This window comes from Hippichthys cyanospilos, chromosome 1 (assembly GCF_059441005.1).
Source record: "Hippichthys cyanospilos isolate Australia breed blue-spotted pipefish chromosome 1, RoL_Hcya_1.0, whole genome shotgun sequence".
Taxonomy (NCBI): domain Eukaryota; kingdom Metazoa; phylum Chordata; class Actinopteri; order Syngnathiformes; family Syngnathidae; genus Hippichthys; species Hippichthys cyanospilos.
Window position 1 is genome coordinate 2687 of NC_142369.1, and position 19294 is coordinate 21980.

At 49.1% G+C, this 19294-nt stretch overlaps 2 long non-coding RNA genes across 2 annotated transcripts; both read left to right on the forward strand.

The window, feature by feature from the left end:
- Nucleotides 1-6093: 6093 nt before the first annotated feature.
- Nucleotides 6094-10738, forward strand: LOC148428438 (uncharacterized). Its single transcript, XR_015865160.1, has 2 exons — nt 6094-9840; nt 10207-10738. It is a non-coding gene; the product is annotated as an uncharacterized LOC148428438 (long non-coding RNA).
- Nucleotides 10739-13922: 3184 nt separating this feature from the next.
- On the forward strand, nt 13923-18567 carry LOC148428439 (uncharacterized). Its single transcript, XR_015865107.1, has 2 exons — nt 13923-17669; nt 18036-18567. It is a non-coding gene; the product is annotated as an uncharacterized LOC148428439 (long non-coding RNA).
- The last annotated feature ends 727 nt before the right edge of the window (nt 18568-19294 follow it).

The following is a 19294-nucleotide window of genomic DNA, read 5'->3' on the forward strand; positions in this document are numbered from 1 at the left end:
CCTAACCCTAACCCTAACCCTAACCCTAACCCTAACCCTAACCCTAACCCTAACCCTAACCCTAACCCTAACCCTAACCCTAACCCTAACCCTAACCCTAACCCTAACCCTAACCCTAACCCTAACCCTAACCCTAACCCTAACCCTAACCCTAACCCTAACCCTAACCCTAACCCTAACCCTAACCCTAACCCTAACCCTAACCCTAACCCTAACCCTAACCCTAACCCTAACCCTAACCCTAACCCTAACCCTAACCCTAACCCTAACCCTAACCCTAACCCTAACCCTAACCCTAACCCTAACCCTAACCCTAACCCTAACCCTAACCCTAACCCTAACCCTAACCCTAACCCTAACCCTAACCCTAACCCTAACCCTAACCCTAACCCTAACCCTAACCCTAACCCTAACCCTAACCCTAACCCTAACCCTAACCCTAACCCTAACCCTAACCCTAACCCTAACCCTAACCCTAACCCTAACCCTAACCCTAACCCTAACCCTAACCCTAACCCTAACCCTAACCCTAACCCTAACCCTAACCCTAACCCTAACCCTAACCCTAACCCTAACCCTAACCCTAACCCTAACCCTAACCCTAACCCTAACCCTAACCCTAACCCTAACCCTAACCCTAACCCTAACCCTAACCCTAACCCTAACCCTAACCCTAACCCTAACCCTAACCCTAACCCTAACCCTAACCCTAACCCTAACCCTAACCCTAACCCTAACCCTAACCCTAACCCTAACCCTAACCCTAACCCTAACCCTAACCCTAACCCTAACCCTAACCCTAACCCTAACCCTAACCCTAACCCTAACCCTAACCCTAACCCTAACCCTAACCCTAACCCTAACCCTAACCCTAACCCTAACCCTAACCCTAACCCTAACCCTAACCCTAACCCTAACCCTAACCCTAACCCTAACCCTAACCCTAACCCTAACCCTAACCCTAACCCTAACCCTAACCCTAACCCTAACCCTAACCCTAACCCTAACCCTAACCCTAACCCTAACCCTAACCCTAACCCTAACCCTAACCCTAACCCTAACCCTAACCCTAACCCTAACCCTAACCCTAACCCTAACCCTAACCCTAACCCTAACCCTAACCCTAACCCTAACCCTAACCCTAACCCTAACCCTAACCCTAACCCTAACCCTAACCCTAACCCTAACCCTAACCCTAACCCTAACCCTAACCCTAACCCTAACCCTAACCCTAACCCTAACCCTAACCCTAACCCTAACCCTAACCCTAACCCTAACCCTAACCCTAACCCTAACCCTAACCCTAACCCTAACCCTAACCCTAACCCTAACCCTAACCCTAACCCTAACCCTAACCCTAACCCTAACCCTAACCCTAACCCTAACCCTAACCCTAACCCTAACCCTAACCCTAACCCTAACCCTAACCCTAACCCTAACCCTAACCCTAACCCTAACCCTAACCCTAACCCTAACCCTAACCCTAACCCTAACCCTAACCCTAACCCTAACCCTAACCCTAACCCTAACCCTAACCCTAACCCTAACCCTAACCCTAACCCTAACCCTAACCCTAACCCTAACCCTAACCCTAACCCTAACCCTAACCCTAACCCTAACCCTAACCCTAACCCTAACCCTAACCCTAACCCTAACCCTAACCCTAACCCTAACCCTAACCCTAACCCTAACCCTAACCCTAACCCTAACCCTAACCCTAACCCTAACCCTAACCCTAACCCTAACCCTAACCCTAACCCTAACCCTAACCCTAACCCTAACCCTAACCCTAACCCTAACCCTAACCCTAACCCTAACCCTAACCCTAACCCTAACCCTAACCCTAACCCTAACCCTAACCCTAACCCTAACCCTAACCCTAACCCTAACCCTAACCCTAACCCTAACCCTAACCCTAACCCTAACCCTAACCCTAACCCTAACCCTAACCCTAACCCTAACCCTAACCCTAACCCTAACCCTAACCCTAACCCTAACCCTAACCCTAACCCTAACCCTAACCCTAACCCTAACCCTAACCCTAACCCTAACCCTAACCCTAACCCTAACCCTAACCCTAACCCTAACCCTAACCCTAACCCTAACCCTAACCCTAACCCTAACCCTAACCCTAACCCTAACCCTAACCCTAACCCTAACCCTAACCCTAACCCTAACCCTAACCCTAACCCTAACCCTAACCCTAACCCTAACCCTAACCCTAACCCTAACCCTAACCCTAACCCTAACCCTAACCCTAACCCTAACCCTAACCCTAACCCTAACCCTAACCCTAACCCTAACCCTAACCCTAACCCTAACCCTAACCCTAACCCTAACCCTAACCCTAACCCTAACCCTAACCCTAACCCTAACCCTAACCCTAACCCTAACCCTAACCCTAACCCTAACCCTAACCCTAACCCTAACCCTAACCCTAACCCTAACCCTAACCCTAACCCTAACCCTAACCCTAACCCTAACCCTAACCCTAACCCTAACCCTAACCCTAACCCTAACCCTAACCCTAACCCTAACCCTAACCCTAACCCTAACCCTAACCCTAACCCTAACCCTAACCCTAACCCTAACCCTAACCCTAACCCTAACCCTAACCCTAACCCTAACCCTAACCCTAACCCTAACCCTAACCCTAACCCTAACCCTAACCCTAACCCTAACCCTAACCCTAACCCTAACCCTAACCCTAACCCTAACCCTAACCCTAACCCTAACCCTAACCCTAACCCTAACCCTAACCCTAACCCTAACCCTAACCCTAACCCTAACCCTAACCCTAACCCTAACCCTAACCCTAACCCTAACCCTAACCCTAACCCTAACCCTAACCCTAACCCTAACCCTAACCCTAACCCTAACCCTAACCCTAACCCTAACCCTAACCCTAACCCTAACCCTAACCCTAACCCTAACCCTAACCCTAACCCTAACCCTAACCCTAACCCTAACCCTAACCCTAACCCTAACCCTAACCCTAACCCTAACCCTAACCCTAACCCTAACCCTAACCCTAACCCTAACCCTAACCCTAACCCTAACCCTAACCCTAACCCTAACCCTAACCCTAACCCTAACCCTAACCCTAACCCTAACCCTAACCCTAACCCTAACCCTAACCCTAACCCTAACCCTAACCCTAACCCTAACCCTAACCCTAACCCTAACCCTAACCCTAACCCTAACCCTAACCCTAACCCTAACCCTAACCCTAACCCTAACCCTAACCCTAACCCTAACCCTAACCCTAACCCTAACCCTAACCCTAACCCTAACCCTAACCCTAACCCTAACCCTAACCCTAACCCTAACCCTAACCCTAACCCTAACCCTAACCCTAACCCTAACCCTAACCCTAACCCTAACCCTAACCCTAACCCTAACCCTAACCCTAACCCTAACCCTAACCCTAACCCTAACCCTAACCCTAACCCTAACCCTAACCCTAACCCTAACCCTAACCCTAACCCTAACCCTAACCCTAACCCTAACCCTAACCCTAACCCTAACCCTAACCCTAACCCTAACCCTAACCCTAACCCTAACCCTAACCCTAACCCTAACCCTAACCCTAACCCTAACCCTAACCCTAACCCTAACCCTAACCCTAACCCTAACCCTAACCCTAACCCTAACCCTAACCCTAACCCTAACCCTAACCCTAACCCTAACCCTAACCCTAACCCTAACCCTAACCCTAACCCTAACCCTAACCCTAACCCTAACCCTAACCCTAACCCTAACCCTAACCCTAACCCTAACCCTAACCCTAACCCTAACCCTAACCCTAACCCTAACCCTAACCCTAACCCTAACCCTAACCCTAACCCTAACCCTAACCCTAACCCTAAACTTAACCCTCGGACCCCACATCCTAATCCCCAACCCCGGCCTCAATCCGCTTTCCTAAACCCAACCAGGTCGTTTTATTGGATTAGGTTTGAATGTATGAATTGACCCTTGCAAAGATGGGTTATTTTCAATTTCCCATCTAATCACAATTAAGAAAATAAAAACATAAATATATTAAAGAGTATATATATATATATATATATATATATATATATAAATGGAATTTTCCAATTACAAAGTCTGCCCCCTAAACTCAACCAAAACATGATTTTATTCCCTTCCACAAATAATCCTACCCGTGGAAGAAGGCAATAAAAATCCAATAAAACAAACCCCCCCACCAACAAACCCCCCCCCCCCCCCCCCCCCCCCCCTTCTTTGTCTTTCTTTCTATTCTTCTTTTCTTTCCTTTTCTCCTTTCACTAGTTCGTTTTATCTTGATCTTAATTTCCGCCCTCCATCCTGACCCCAACCTCGAGAGGGAGGCCTTAATCCCAACCCGCAATCTTAATTTCCTTCTCACTTTTGGGGAAGATTGGAATTGAAGAAAGTCGGGAGTGATGAAAGCGCTGGGAAACGACTGCAAATGAAAAAAACCCTCAACTGAACGCCTGGGATCGGAGGAGGACAACATAGGGAGATGAAAGGATTGGAAGGTGGGAAAACGATAAGCACCAACAGGAGGAAGATGACGACCACACACGGATTAACTGTGAAGAGGAAGACGCAGCCGTTGCGGAGGGCCAACAAGGGGGTCTATAGAATCCAAGACTTGATCTCGGACCCGATGGCCGGAAATAAAAGAAGGCCGAGATGAACAAACTCCGGGCACTCCTGTTTAAAACAAAGAATGGGAGAAACCCCACTGACAGAATAGGACACTAAAGACCAGACACGGGCGGCTCCCCGGCTTCGGGAGAAGGACGGAAGAGGACAACGTACGGAGAGGAGAGGATCGGAAAGTGGGGAAACGGCAAGCACCAACAGGAGGAGGGTGACGGCGCACACACGGATTAACGGTGAAAAGGAAAATGCAGCCGTCGGGGAGGGCCAACCAGGTGGTCTGTAGAATCCAGGACTGGATCTCGGACCGGATAGCGGGAACTAAAAGAAGACCGAGGAGGAGAATAACGACGCACGCACGGATTAACGGGGAAAAGGAAAATGCAGCCGTCGAGGAGGGCCGACCAGGTGGTCTGCAGAATCCAAGTCTGGATCTCGGACCGGATGGCGGGAACTAAAAGAAGACCGAGAAGGAGGATGACGACGCACGCACGGATTAACGGTGAAAAGGAAGATGCAGCCGTCGAGGAGGGCCAACCAGGTGGTCTGTAGAATCCGAGACTGGATCTCGGACCGGATGGCGGGAACTAAAAAAAGGGGACCGAGAAGGAGGATGACAACGCACGCACGGATTAACGGTGAAAAGGAAAATGCAGCCGTCGAGGAGGGCCAACCAGGTGGTCTATAGAATCCAAGTCTGGATCTCGGACCGGATGGCGGGAACTAAAAGGGGACTGAGAAGGAGGATGACGACGCACGCACGGATTAACGGAAAAAGGAAAATGCAGCCGTCGAGGAGGGCCAACCAGGTGGTCTGTAGAATCCAAGACGGGATCTCGGACCGGATGGCGGGAACTAAAAGGGGACTGAGAAGGAGGATGACGACGCACGCACGGATTAACGGAAAAAGGAAAATGCAGCCGTCGAGGAGGGCCAACCAGGTGGTCTGTAGAATCCAAGACGGGATCTCGGACCGGATGGCGGGAACTAAAAGAAGACCGAGGAGAGGGATCGGAAAGTGGGAAAACGGCAAGCACCAACAGGAGGAGGATGACGACGCACGCACGGACTAAGGGTGAAAAGGAAATAGCGGCCGTCGAGGAGGGCCAACCAGGTGGTCTGTAGAATCCAAGACTGGATCTCGGACCGGATGGCGGGAACTAAAAGAAGACCGAGAAGGAGGATGACGACGCACGCACGGATTAACGGTGAAAAGGAAGATGCAGCCGTCGAGGAGGGCCAACCAGGTGGTCTGTAGAATCCAAGACTGGATCTCGGACCGGATGGCAGGAACTAAAAGAGGACCGAGAAGGAGGATGACGACGCACGCACGGATTAACGGTGAAAAGGAAAATGCAGCCGTCGAGGAGGGCCAACCAGGTGGTCTGTAGAATCCAAGTCTGGATCTCGGACCGGATGGCGGGAACTAAAAGAGGACCGGGAAGGAGGATGACGACGCACGCACGGATTAACGGAAAAAGGAAAATGCAGCCGTCGAGGAGGGCCAACCAGGTGGTCTGTAGAATCCAAGACGGGATCTCGGACCGGATGGCGGGAACTAAAAGAAGACCGAGGAGAAGGATCGGAAAGTGGAAAAACGGCAAGCACCAACAGGAGGAGGATGACGACGCACGCACGGACTAACGGTGAAAAGGAAAAAGCAGCCGTCGAGGAGGGCCAACCGGGTGGTCTGTAGAATCCAAGACTGGATCTCGGACCGGATGGCGGGAACTAAAAGAAGACCGAGAAAAGGATCGGAAAGTGGGAAAACGGCAAGCACCAACAGGAGGAGGATAACGACGCACGCACGGATTGACGGTGAAAAGGAAAATGCAGCCGTCGAGGAGAGCCAACCAGGTGGTCTGTAGAATCCAAGACTGGATCTCGGACCGGATGGCGGGAACTAAAAGAAGACCGAGAAAGGACACTAAAGACCAGACACGGGGGGCTCCCCGGCTTCGGGAGAAGGACGGAAGAGGACAACGTGCGGAGATGAAAGGATCGAAAAGTGGGAAAACGGCAAGCACCAACAGGAGGAGGATGACGACGCAAGCACGGATTAACGGTGAAAAGGAAAATGCAGCCGTCGAGGAGGGCCAACCGGGTGGTCTGTAGAATCCAAGACTGGATCTCGGACCGGATGGCGGGAACCAAAAGAAGACCGAGCCGAACAAACTCCGGGCACTCCTGTTTAAAATGAAGAATGGGAGAAACCCCACTGACGGAGAAAGACACCAAAGGCCGAACACGGGCGGCCCCCCGGTTTCGGGGGAATCCGATATGGTGATTGGCGTGAAATTCCTGCGGTCCCCCGGGAGCGGAGAGTGCATATCGGGATCCGGGGTGACCCGGATCTCGCTCTAACTTTTCAAAAACCTAACCAGCCAGGTCCCAGCGGGTGGACGCGGGGGTCCACCCTTACCATTCCCTAAGTGAAAGGCCGGGGTCAATAGAAGGCTCATGAAACAAAGGGAACAAGATAAATAACATCACTGACGTCATTGGAAGTGGAAGACAAAAAGGGCCCGGACTCGACTTTGAAGGAACACGAGAAAGAGGAGAGGATCTCGGACGGAAGGATGAATGTTTTAATCGAAGGTGGACTCCAGGATCAAAACGAAAAGAGAAAAATAAAAGAAAAAGCAAGAGAGAGGAGGAGGATGACGACGCACACACGGATTAACTGCGAAAAGGAAGACGCGGCCGTTGAGGAGGGCCAACAAGATGGTCTGTAGAATCCAAGACTGGATCTCGGACCGGATGACGGGAACTAAAAGAAGACCGAGACGAACAAACTCCGGGCACTCCCGTTTAAAATGAAGAATGGGAGAAACCCCAATGACGGAGTAGGACAAGAAAAACCGGACACGGACGGCCCCCCGGGGTCGGGAGAAGGACGGAGGAGGACGACATGGGGAGATGAAAAGATCGGAAGGTGGGCAAACGACAAGCACCAACAGGAGGAGGATGACGACGCACGCATGGATTAACGGTGAAAAAGGGAAGATGCAGCCGCCGAGGAGGGCCAACAAGGTGGTCTGTAGAATCCAAGACTGGATCTCGGACTGGATGGCGGGAACTAAAAGAAGACCGAGCCGAACAATCTCCGGGCACTCCTGTTTAAAACGAAGAATGGGAGAAACCCCACTGACGGAGAAAGACACCAAAGGCCGAACACGGGCGGCCCCCCGAGTTCGGGGGGTTCCGATATGGTGATTGGCGTGAAATTCCTGCGGTCCCCTGGGAGCGGAGGGGGCATATCGGGATCCGGGGTGACCCGGATCTCGCTCTAATTTTTCAAAAAACCTAACCAGCCAGGTCCCAGCGGGTGGACGCGGGGGTCCACCCTTACCATTCCCTAAGTGAAAGGCCGGGGTCAACAGAAGGCTCAGGAAAACAAAGGGAGCAAAATAAATAACATCACGGACGTCGATGGAGGTGGATGACAAAAAGGACCTGGATTCGACTTTAAAGGAACACGTGAAAGAGGAGAGGACCTCGGACGGGAGGAATGAATGTTTTCAACGAAGATGTACTCCAGGATCAAGACGGAGTGACCCCAAGTGAAGAGACACCATGTGGCCGCACCAGTTCCGTAGGCTCCAAGGGGTAAGTAACAATTCATCATAAGGGAAACCTGACCGGAAAGGATGAGAGGAATTATGAAAACCGTCCAAAAAGACACGATTCAACACCATTTCGGAAAAAGGCTGTAAAGAGGTAGTAGAAATCAAAAGAATCAGATACTCGGGTAAGTATTAAATCTTTTTGGCTTTTTTTCTGAAATTCTTTCTACATTCGGTTGTCCCTTCTCTTTTCTTTCCTTCTTTTCTTCTTTTCTCTACTCCCACTAATCCTCTTTTCTACCCCATTCAACCTTGTGTATACAGGAATACTTACATACGCGTTGTCTGGTTTATTGAGAGGATTAAGCATAGAAAAATGAAAAGAATGTATACTGATGTTGTACATTTATGTATTTATTGAACAAAACATGTTTACAAAACTGATTGTTCCGTGGATACAAAAATGGATATGGGGGATATGCGCATAAAAAGGGAACGGCAAATAAAATAATAACATCACAGGTAGGTCTCTACGTTAAAAAGAAAAGAAAAAACGAATGACGGGGTGGGGCGTAATACACTCACACGAAATTATGAAAAAAGTAAAATACCGAAATAAAATAGGAAACAATGCACGATAAAAGAAAACTTGATCAATAATAATAACACGATGACGCGGACAACGCGGCTACTTCACGAACGTAATGACGATAACATTGACCAAAAAAGACCTATAAATAAACAACTTACGGAAACCAAGGGACCACATGGATTTTTGAGACGACATCTCAAACACTAACATTAGAAAATAATACCGAATATGAGCTGCGGGACTGTTACCGACTACGAGTTAGTAAGTCTTAAAATAAACACTGGTTGCCAGGGGGACTACCCGGAAACGTTAGTGAGTTGAAGCACCGGATATGACGCGTACATAAGAATGTTAACAATAGCCGTAAAAACCTTAGGAATGAATAACTTACAAATACCAGCGGGTCGTTTGGATTTTTGAAATAGCCTTTTAAGCACTAACATTAGTCAATATATTTCGAATATAATCTACGACACGAATACGGACTACGGATTATTAAAGGTTTTAAAGCAATACTGGTTGCCAGGGGTGACAACCCGGAAGTGGTAGTGAATAGAAGGACCGAATATGACGCGAACGTAACGGCGACAACATTAAGTAAAGAACCTAGGAATAAACATCCTACGAATACCAGCAGGTCACATTGAAAAAAATTTTTTTAAAAAATAGCATCTCAAACGCTAACATTAGTATATGAACTCCGAGGATGATTTACGGGACTTTTGCCGACTATGGATTATTAAGGATCTAAAATAAACACTGGTCGCCAGGGGCGACGACCCAGAAACGGAAATGCGGGAGGGACTTTCCACTTCCTGAAAGGGTCGCTATATAGTTTGGCGGAACTAGATAGTAATCCATTCGTACATCTATAACCGGACCAACTCGATGCAGCCCGATGCTAACGGGTGCTAATCACGACATTATGAACATGCGGACGTACGGCGGGGGAGTGGATAAATACGATTCATATCTACATGAAAGGGACAAAAATCGAAGTTTTGGAGGACCGGAAAATACTTGGAGGAGGTAAGAAGAACATTCACGATTACATAATTAGTTAGCCATCATAGGATATTGCGACCGAGAATACGTTTATTTTGTTACGTCGAATACTGTTGAGCAAAAAAAACGGAAGTTTGGGAATGAAATAATAACATATGGCACGAGAATGAGGATATCCCAATAATACTAGAGCCAATATGAGAGGAATAGAATACTGAGTACGAATGGACGTTTTGAAAATAATTCCGTTTGACAAATTAAAGTTAGCCGGAGGAAAGTTCAAAATATTTCCTGTCCCACTGGTTTGACCGGAGGATAGACTACATAAAATGTTTCGGGGCGCGTAACAGCAAATAGGGCCGTCACCTATATGTTGTGTCCAAATATAAGAGTTGACAGGACATCGCGGTGAAGAGAGAGCGGGGCCACGGCAGTGGCGACTCTACGGACGTGAGACACCTTCGAACACCAGTTGGAGAATCCATCGGGGGACTGGAGCGGAGAAGGAAAGAGCGACAGTGTCGACGGCGGAGAGTGAGGTCGTATAGTAACGGGCATACGGGACTGGTCCCGGAAGTCGACGCGCGAACACGATCCCTCCCTCTAGCTCAACGGGACTCACGCTGCGGACTCTCCGACGAAAGCAGTCAGCTGGTGGGTCGGTTTGGTCGCCTGATGAAGGGCAAACCGCCCGAAACGTCGCGACGACGAGCCGGCCCAACCGCAAATTGACTGGTCATGGCGCCACTGGCTGACTGCATGCACTTCGAGGGACCTGGATCCGATTGACAGTGGAGTGAGATGACTGCCGGTTCCCCTCCGTGCTTACGCGCTGAAGCGCGACACGGAGACTGTGGAAACAACTGTTCTTTTGCAAAGATAAAAAATAAATACAAAATAAAAGAGTCATAAAGGTAACGACCATATCCGACTGGTGTTTTCCGCTGCTGTTCGCACTCGCCATTTCGCGACGCCACGCAGAACCAGGACAATTAACATTACGTGACGTAAACAGTTTGGATGACCTGCATCAGAGTGCACGCACCCGGTCCTCATCTCCCGGAGACGGACCGGGAAATGACGAGGCACGAACTACCAGTGAACGAGCGAGAAATATTAACAAAGAAAGGTAAGTATTGGGGGCTCAACAAAGAGTAAGCGGTATCAAACAACGAATACGCACCGTAAAGTAATATTGGGGGGACGGCAAAACATGACGAGTTGACCTGGTGGAGTGACGGGAAGGAACTTCCTCCGCACGTAAAGGGTGAGTAAAAGGTTATTGCGAATGTGTTCGGGACGCCCGGATCGAGGTACTGATACAAACATTTAATTTATCAATTACGAAAATATTTTTGACTAAGGGACCGAATAATGGAAAAGGAAAACAGATACACGCGCAAATGAATGTCAAATGAACGTACAACTAAATCCGAATGCACTAGTGGTCGGACCCTTTTCCTAAACTCAACCCTCCTACTTTATTCCTAATCCCCAACCCCAGTAGAGAAAAAATACACTTCCCTAAACTCAACCATCGGACTCCGACCTAAACCCCAACCCCAATATAAGAGATTTGTTTTTGAAACCTGAGCCCTAAACCCAACCGTTCTTTGTCCCTCAATTCCTCCTTCCCCCCCCCCCCCCCCCCCCCCCCCCCCTTTTTTTTCTTTCCTTCTTTCTTATTCCCCCTCCCCATCCCTCTTCCTAAACTCAACCATCGGACGCCGACCTAAACCCCAACCCCAATATAAGAGATTTGTTTTCGAAACCTGAGCCCTAAACCCAACCGTTCTTTGTCCCTCAATTTCCCCCCCCCCCCCCCCCCCCCCCCCTTTTTTTTATCCCTTTTCTATTTTTCCCCCCCCATCCCTTTTCCTAAACTTAACCCTCGGACCCCACATCCTAATCCCCAACCCCGGCCTCAATCCGCTTTCCTAAACCCAACCAGGTCGTTTTATTGGATTAGGTTTGAATGTATGAATTGACCCTTGCAAAGATGGGTTATTTTCAATTTCCCATCTAATCACAATTAAGAAAATAAAAACATAAATATATTAAAGAGTATATATATATATATATATATATATATATATATAAATGGAATTTTCCAATTACAAAGTCTGCCCCCTAAACTCAACCAAAACATGATTTTATTCCCTTCCACAAATAATCCTACCCGTGGAAGAAGGCAATAAAAATCCAATAAAACAAACCCCCCCACCAACAAACCCCCCCCCCCCCCCCCCCCCCCCCCTTCTTTGTCTTTCTTTCTATTCTTCTTTTCTTTCCTTTTCTCCTTTCACTAGTTCGTTTTATCTTGATCTTAATTTCCGCCCTCCATCCTGACCCCAACCTCGAGAGGGAGGCCTTAATCCCAACCCGCAATCTTAATTTCCTTCTCACTTTTGGGGAAGATTGGAATTGAAGAAAGTCGGGAGTGATGAAAGCGCTGGGAAACGACTGCAAATGAAAAAAACCCTCAACTGAACGCCTGGGATCGGAGGAGGACAACATAGGGAGATGAAAGGATTGGAAGGTGGGAAAACGATAAGCACCAACAGGAGGAAGATGACGACCACACACGGATTAACTGTGAAGAGGAAGACGCAGCCGTTGCGGAGGGCCAACAAGGGGGTCTATAGAATCCAAGACTTGATCTCGGACCCGATGGCCGGAAATAAAAGAAGGCCGAGATGAACAAACTCCGGGCACTCCTGTTTAAAACAAAGAATGGGAGAAACCCCACTGACAGAATAGGACACTAAAGACCAGACACGGGCGGCTCCCCGGCTTCGGGAGAAGGACGGAAGAGGACAACGTACGGAGAGGAGAGGATCGGAAAGTGGGGAAACGGCAAGCACCAACAGGAGGAGGGTGACGGCGCACACACGGATTAACGGTGAAAAGGAAAATGCAGCCGTCGGGGAGGGCCAACCAGGTGGTCTGTAGAATCCAGGACTGGATCTCGGACCGGATAGCGGGAACTAAAAGAAGACCGAGGAGGAGAATAACGACGCACGCACGGATTAACGGGGAAAAGGAAAATGCAGCCGTCGAGGAGGGCCGACCAGGTGGTCTGCAGAATCCAAGTCTGGATCTCGGACCGGATGGCGGGAACTAAAAGAAGACCGAGAAGGAGGATGACGACGCACGCACGGATTAACGGTGAAAAGGAAGATGCAGCCGTCGAGGAGGGCCAACCAGGTGGTCTGTAGAATCCGAGACTGGATCTCGGACCGGATGGCGGGAACTAAAAAAAGGGGACCGAGAAGGAGGATGACAACGCACGCACGGATTAACGGTGAAAAGGAAAATGCAGCCGTCGAGGAGGGCCAACCAGGTGGTCTATAGAATCCAAGTCTGGATCTCGGACCGGATGGCGGGAACTAAAAGGGGACTGAGAAGGAGGATGACGACGCACGCACGGATTAACGGAAAAAGGAAAATGCAGCCGTCGAGGAGGGCCAACCAGGTGGTCTGTAGAATCCAAGACGGGATCTCGGACCGGATGGCGGGAACTAAAAGGGGACTGAGAAGGAGGATGACGACGCACGCACGGATTAACGGAAAAAGGAAAATGCAGCCGTCGAGGAGGGCCAACCAGGTGGTCTGTAGAATCCAAGACGGGATCTCGGACCGGATGGCGGGAACTAAAAGAAGACCGAGGAGAGGGATCGGAAAGTGGGAAAACGGCAAGCACCAACAGGAGGAGGATGACGACGCACGCACGGACTAAGGGTGAAAAGGAAATAGCGGCCGTCGAGGAGGGCCAACCAGGTGGTCTGTAGAATCCAAGACTGGATCTCGGACCGGATGGCGGGAACTAAAAGAAGACCGAGAAGGAGGATGACGACGCACGCACGGATTAACGGTGAAAAGGAAGATGCAGCCGTCGAGGAGGGCCAACCAGGTGGTCTGTAGAATCCAAGACTGGATCTCGGACCGGATGGCAGGAACTAAAAGAGGACCGAGAAGGAGGATGACGACGCACGCACGGATTAACGGTGAAAAGGAAAATGCAGCCGTCGAGGAGGGCCAACCAGGTGGTCTGTAGAATCCAAGTCTGGATCTCGGACCGGATGGCGGGAACTAAAAGAGGACCGGGAAGGAGGATGACGACGCACGCACGGATTAACGGAAAAAGGAAAATGCAGCCGTCGAGGAGGGCCAACCAGGTGGTCTGTAGAATCCAAGACGGGATCTCGGACCGGATGGCGGGAACTAAAAGAAGACCGAGGAGAAGGATCGGAAAGTGGAAAAACGGCAAGCACCAACAGGAGGAGGATGACGACGCACGCACGGACTAACGGTGAAAAGGAAAAAGCAGCCGTCGAGGAGGGCCAACCGGGTGGTCTGTAGAATCCAAGACTGGATCTCGGACCGGATGGCGGGAACTAAAAGAAGACCGAGAAAAGGATCGGAAAGTGGGAAAACGGCAAGCACCAACAGGAGGAGGATAACGACGCACGCACGGATTGACGGTGAAAAGGAAAATGCAGCCGTCGAGGAGAGCCAACCAGGTGGTCTGTAGAATCCAAGACTGGATCTCGGACCGGATGGCGGGAACTAAAAGAAGACCGAGAAAGGACACTAAAGACCAGACACGGGGGGCTCCCCGGCTTCGGGAGAAGGACGGAAGAGGACAACGTGCGGAGATGAAAGGATCGAAAAGTGGGAAAACGGCAAGCACCAACAGGAGGAGGATGACGACGCAAGCACGGATTAACGGTGAAAAGGAAAATGCAGCCGTCGAGGAGGGCCAACCGGGTGGTCTGTAGAATCCAAGACTGGATCTCGGACCGGATGGCGGGAACCAAAAGAAGACCGAGCCGAACAAACTCCGGGCACTCCTGTTTAAAATGAAGAATGGGAGAAACCCCACTGACGGAGAAAGACACCAAAGGCCGAACACGGGCGGCCCCCCGGTTTCGGGGGAATCCGATATGGTGATTGGCGTGAAATTCCTGCGGTCCCCCGGGAGCGGAGAGTGCATATCGGGATCCGGGGTGACCCGGATCTCGCTCTAACTTTTCAAAAACCTAACCAGCCAGGTCCCAGCGGGTGGACGCGGGGGTCCACCCTTACCATTCCCTAAGTGAAAGGCCGGGGTCAATAGAAGGCTCATGAAACAAAGGGAACAAGATAAATAACATCACTGACGTCATTGGAAGTGGAAGACAAAAAGGGCCCGGACTCGACTTTGAAGGAACACGAGAAAGAGGAGAGGATCTCGGACGGAAGGATGAATGTTTTAATCGAAGGTGGACTCCAGGATCAAAACGAAAAGAGAAAAATAAAAGAAAAAGCAAGAGAGAGGAGGAGGATGACGACGCACACACGGATTAACTGCGAAAAGGAAGACGCGGCCGTTGAGGAGGGCCAACAAGATGGTCTGTAGAATCCAAGACTGGATCTCGGACCGGATGACGGGAACTAAAAGAAGACCGAGACGAACAAACTCCGGGCACTCCCGTTTAAAATGAAGAATGGGAGAAACCCCAATGACGGAGTAGGACAAGAAAAACCGGACACGGACGGCCCCCCGGGGTCGGGAGAAGGACGGAGGAGGACGACATGGGGAGATGAAAAGATCGGAAGGTGGGCAAACGACAAGCACCAACAGGAGGAGGATGACGACGCACGCATGGATTAACGGTGAAAAAGGGAAGATGCAGCCGCCGAGGAGGGCCAACAAGGTGGTCTGTAGAATCCAAGACTGGATCTCGGACTGGATGGCGGGAACTAAAAGAAGACCGAGCCGAACAATCTCCGGGCACTCCTGTTTAAAACGAAGAATGGGAGAAACCCCACTGACGGAGAAAGACACCAAAGGCCGAACACGGGCGGCCCCCCGAGTTCGGGGGGTTCCGATATGGTGATTGGCGTGAAATTCCTGCGGTCCCCTGGGAGCGGAGGGGGCATATCGGGATCCGGGGTGACCCGGATCTCGCTCTAATTTTTCAAAAAACCTAACCAGCCAGGTCCCAGCGGGTGGACGCGGGGGTCCACCCTTACCATTCCCTAAGTGAAAGGCCGGGGTCAACAGAAGGCTCAGGAAAACAAAGGGAGCAAAATAAATAACATCACGGACGTCGATGGAGGTGGATGACAAAAAGGACCTGGATTCGACTTTAAAGGAACACGTGAAAGAGGAGAGGACCTCGGACGGGAGGAATGAATGTTTTCAACGAAGATGTACTCCAGGATCAAGACGGAGTGACCCCAAGTGAAGAGACACCATGTGGCCGCACCAGTTCCGTAGGCTCCAAGGGGTAAGTAACAATTCATCATAAGGGAAACCTGACCGGAAAGGATGAGAGGAATTATGAAAACCGTCCAAAAAGACACGATTCAACACCATTTCGGAAAAAGGCTGTAAAGAGGTAGTAGAAATCAAAAGAATCAGATACTCGGGTAAGTATTAAATCTTTTTGGCTTTTTTTCTGAAATTCTTTCTACATTCGGTTGTCCCTTCTCTTTTCTTTCCTTCTTTTCTTCTTTTCTCTACTCCCACTAATCCTCTTTTCTACCCCATTCAACCTTGTGTATACAGGAATACTTACATACGCGTTGTCTGGTTTATTGAGAGGATTAAGCATAGAAAAATGAAAAGAATGTATACTGATGTTGTACATTTATGTATTTATTGAACAAAACATGTTTACAAAACTGATTGTTCCGTGGATACAAAAATGGATATGGGGGATATGCGCATAAAAAGGGAACGGCAAATAAAATAATAACATCACAGGTAGGTCTCTACGTTAAAAAGAAAAGAAAAAACGAATGACGGGGTGGGGCGTAATACACTCACACGAAATTATGAAAAAAGTAAAATACCGAAATAAAATAGGAAACAATGCACGATAAAAGAAAACTTGATCAATAATAATAACACGATGACGCGGACAACGCGGCTACTTCACGAACGTAATGACGATAACATTGACCAAAAAAGACCTATAAATAAACAACTTACGGAAACCAAGGGACCACATGGATTTTTGAGACGACATCTCAAACACTAACATTAGAAAATAATACCGAATATGAGCTGCGGGACTGTTACCGACTACGAGTTAGTAAGTCTTAAAATAAACACTGGTTGCCAGGGGGACTACCCGGAAACGTTAGTGAGTTGAAGCACCGGATATGACGCGTACATAAGAATGTTAACAATAGCCGTAAAAACCTTAGGAATGAATAACTTACAAATACCAGCGGGTCGTTTGGATTTTTGAAATAGCCTTTTAAGCACTAACATTAGTCAATATATTTCGAATATAATCTACGACACGAATACGGACTACGGATTATTAAAGGTTTTAAAGCAATACTGGTTGCCAGGGGTGACAACCCGGAAGTGGTAGTGAATAGAAGGACCGAATATGACGCGAACGTAACGGCGACAACATTAAGTAAAGAACCTAGGAATAAACATCCTACGAATACCAGCAGGTCACATTGAAAAAAATTTTTTTAAAAAATAGCATCTCAAACGCTAACATTAGTATATGAACTCCGAGGATGATTTACGGGACTTTTGCCGACTATGGATTATTAAGGATCTAAAATAAACACTGGTCGCCAGGGGCGACGACCCAGAAACGGAAATGCGGGAGGGACTTTCCACTTCCTGAAAGGGTCGCTATATAGTTTGGCGGAACTAGATAGTAATCCATTCGTACATCTATAACCGGACCAACTCGATGCAGCCCGATGCTAACGGGTGCTAATCACGACATTATGAACATGCGGACGTACGGCGGGGGAGTGGATAAATACGATTCATATCTACATGAAAGGGACAAAAATCGAAGTTTTGGAGGACCGGAAAATACTTGGAGGAGGTAAGAAGAACATTCACGATTACATAATTAGTTAGCCATCATAGGATATTGCGACCGAGAATACGTTTATTTTGTTACGTCGAATACTGTTGAGCAAAAAAAACGGAAGTTTGGGAATGAAATAATAACATATGGCACGAGAATGAGGATATCCCAATAATACTAGAGCCAATATGAGAGGAATAGAATACTGAGTACGAATGGACGTTTTGAAAATAATTCCGTTTGACAAATTAAAGTTAGCCGGAGGAAAGTTCAAAATATTTCCTGTCCCACTGGTTTGACCGGAGGATAGACTACATAAAATGTTTCGGGGCGCGTAACAGCAAATAGGGCCGTCACCTATATGTTGTGTCCAAATATAAGAGTTGACAGGACATCGCGGTGAAGAGAGAGCGGGGCCACGGCAGTGGCGACTCTACGGACGTGAGACACCTTCGAACACCAGTTGGAGAATCCATCGGGGGACTGGAGCGGAGAAGGAAAGAGCGACAGTGTCGACGGCGGAGAGTGAGGTCGTATAGTAACGGGCATACGGGACTGGTCCCGGAAGTCGACGCGCGAACACGATCCCTCCCTCTAGCTCAACGGGACTCACGCTGCGGACTCTCCGACGAAAGCAGTCAGCTGGTGGGTCGGTTTGGTCGCCTGATGAAGGGCAAACCGCCCGAAACGTCGCGACGACGAGCCGGCCCAACCGCAAATTGACTGGTCATGGCGCCACTGGCTGACTGCATGCACTTCGAGGGACCTGGATCCGATTGACAGTGGAGTGAGATGACTGCCGGTTCCCCTCCGTGCTTACGCGCTGAAGCGCGACACGGAGACTGTGGAAACAACTGTTCTTTTGCAAAGATAAAAAATAAATACAAAATAAAAGAGTCATAAAGGTAACGACCATATCCGACTGGTGTTTTCCGCTGCTGTTCGCACTCGCCATTTCGCGACGCCACGCAGAACCAGGACAATTAACATTACGTGACGTAAACAGTTTGGATGACCTGCATCAGAGTGCACGCACCCGGTCCTCATCTCCCGGAGACGGACCGGGAAATGACGAGGCACGAACTACCAGTGAACGAGCGAGAAATATTAACAAAGAAAGGTAAGTATTGGGGGCTCAACAAAGAGTAAGCGGTATCAAACAACGAATACGCACCGTAAAGTAATATTGGGGGGACGGCAAAACATGACGAGTTGACCTGGTGGAGTGACGGGAAGGAACTTCCTCCGCACGTAAAGGGTGAGTAAAAGGTTATTGCGAATGTGTTCGGGACGCCCGGATCGAGGTACTGATACAAACATTTAATTTATCAATTACGAAAATATTTTTGACTAAGGGACCGAATAATGGAAAAGGAAAACAGATACACGCGCAAATGAATGTCAAATGAACGTACAACTAAATCCGAATGCACTAGTGGTCGGACCCTTTTCCTAAACTCAACCCTCCTACTTTATTCCTAATCCCCAACCCCAGTAGAGAAAAAATACACTTCCCTAAACTCAACCATCGGACTCCGACCTAAACCCCAACCCCAATATAAGAGATTTGTTTTTGAAACCTGAGCCCTAAACCCAACCGTTCTTTGTCCCTCAATTCCTCCTTCCCCCCCCCCCCCCCC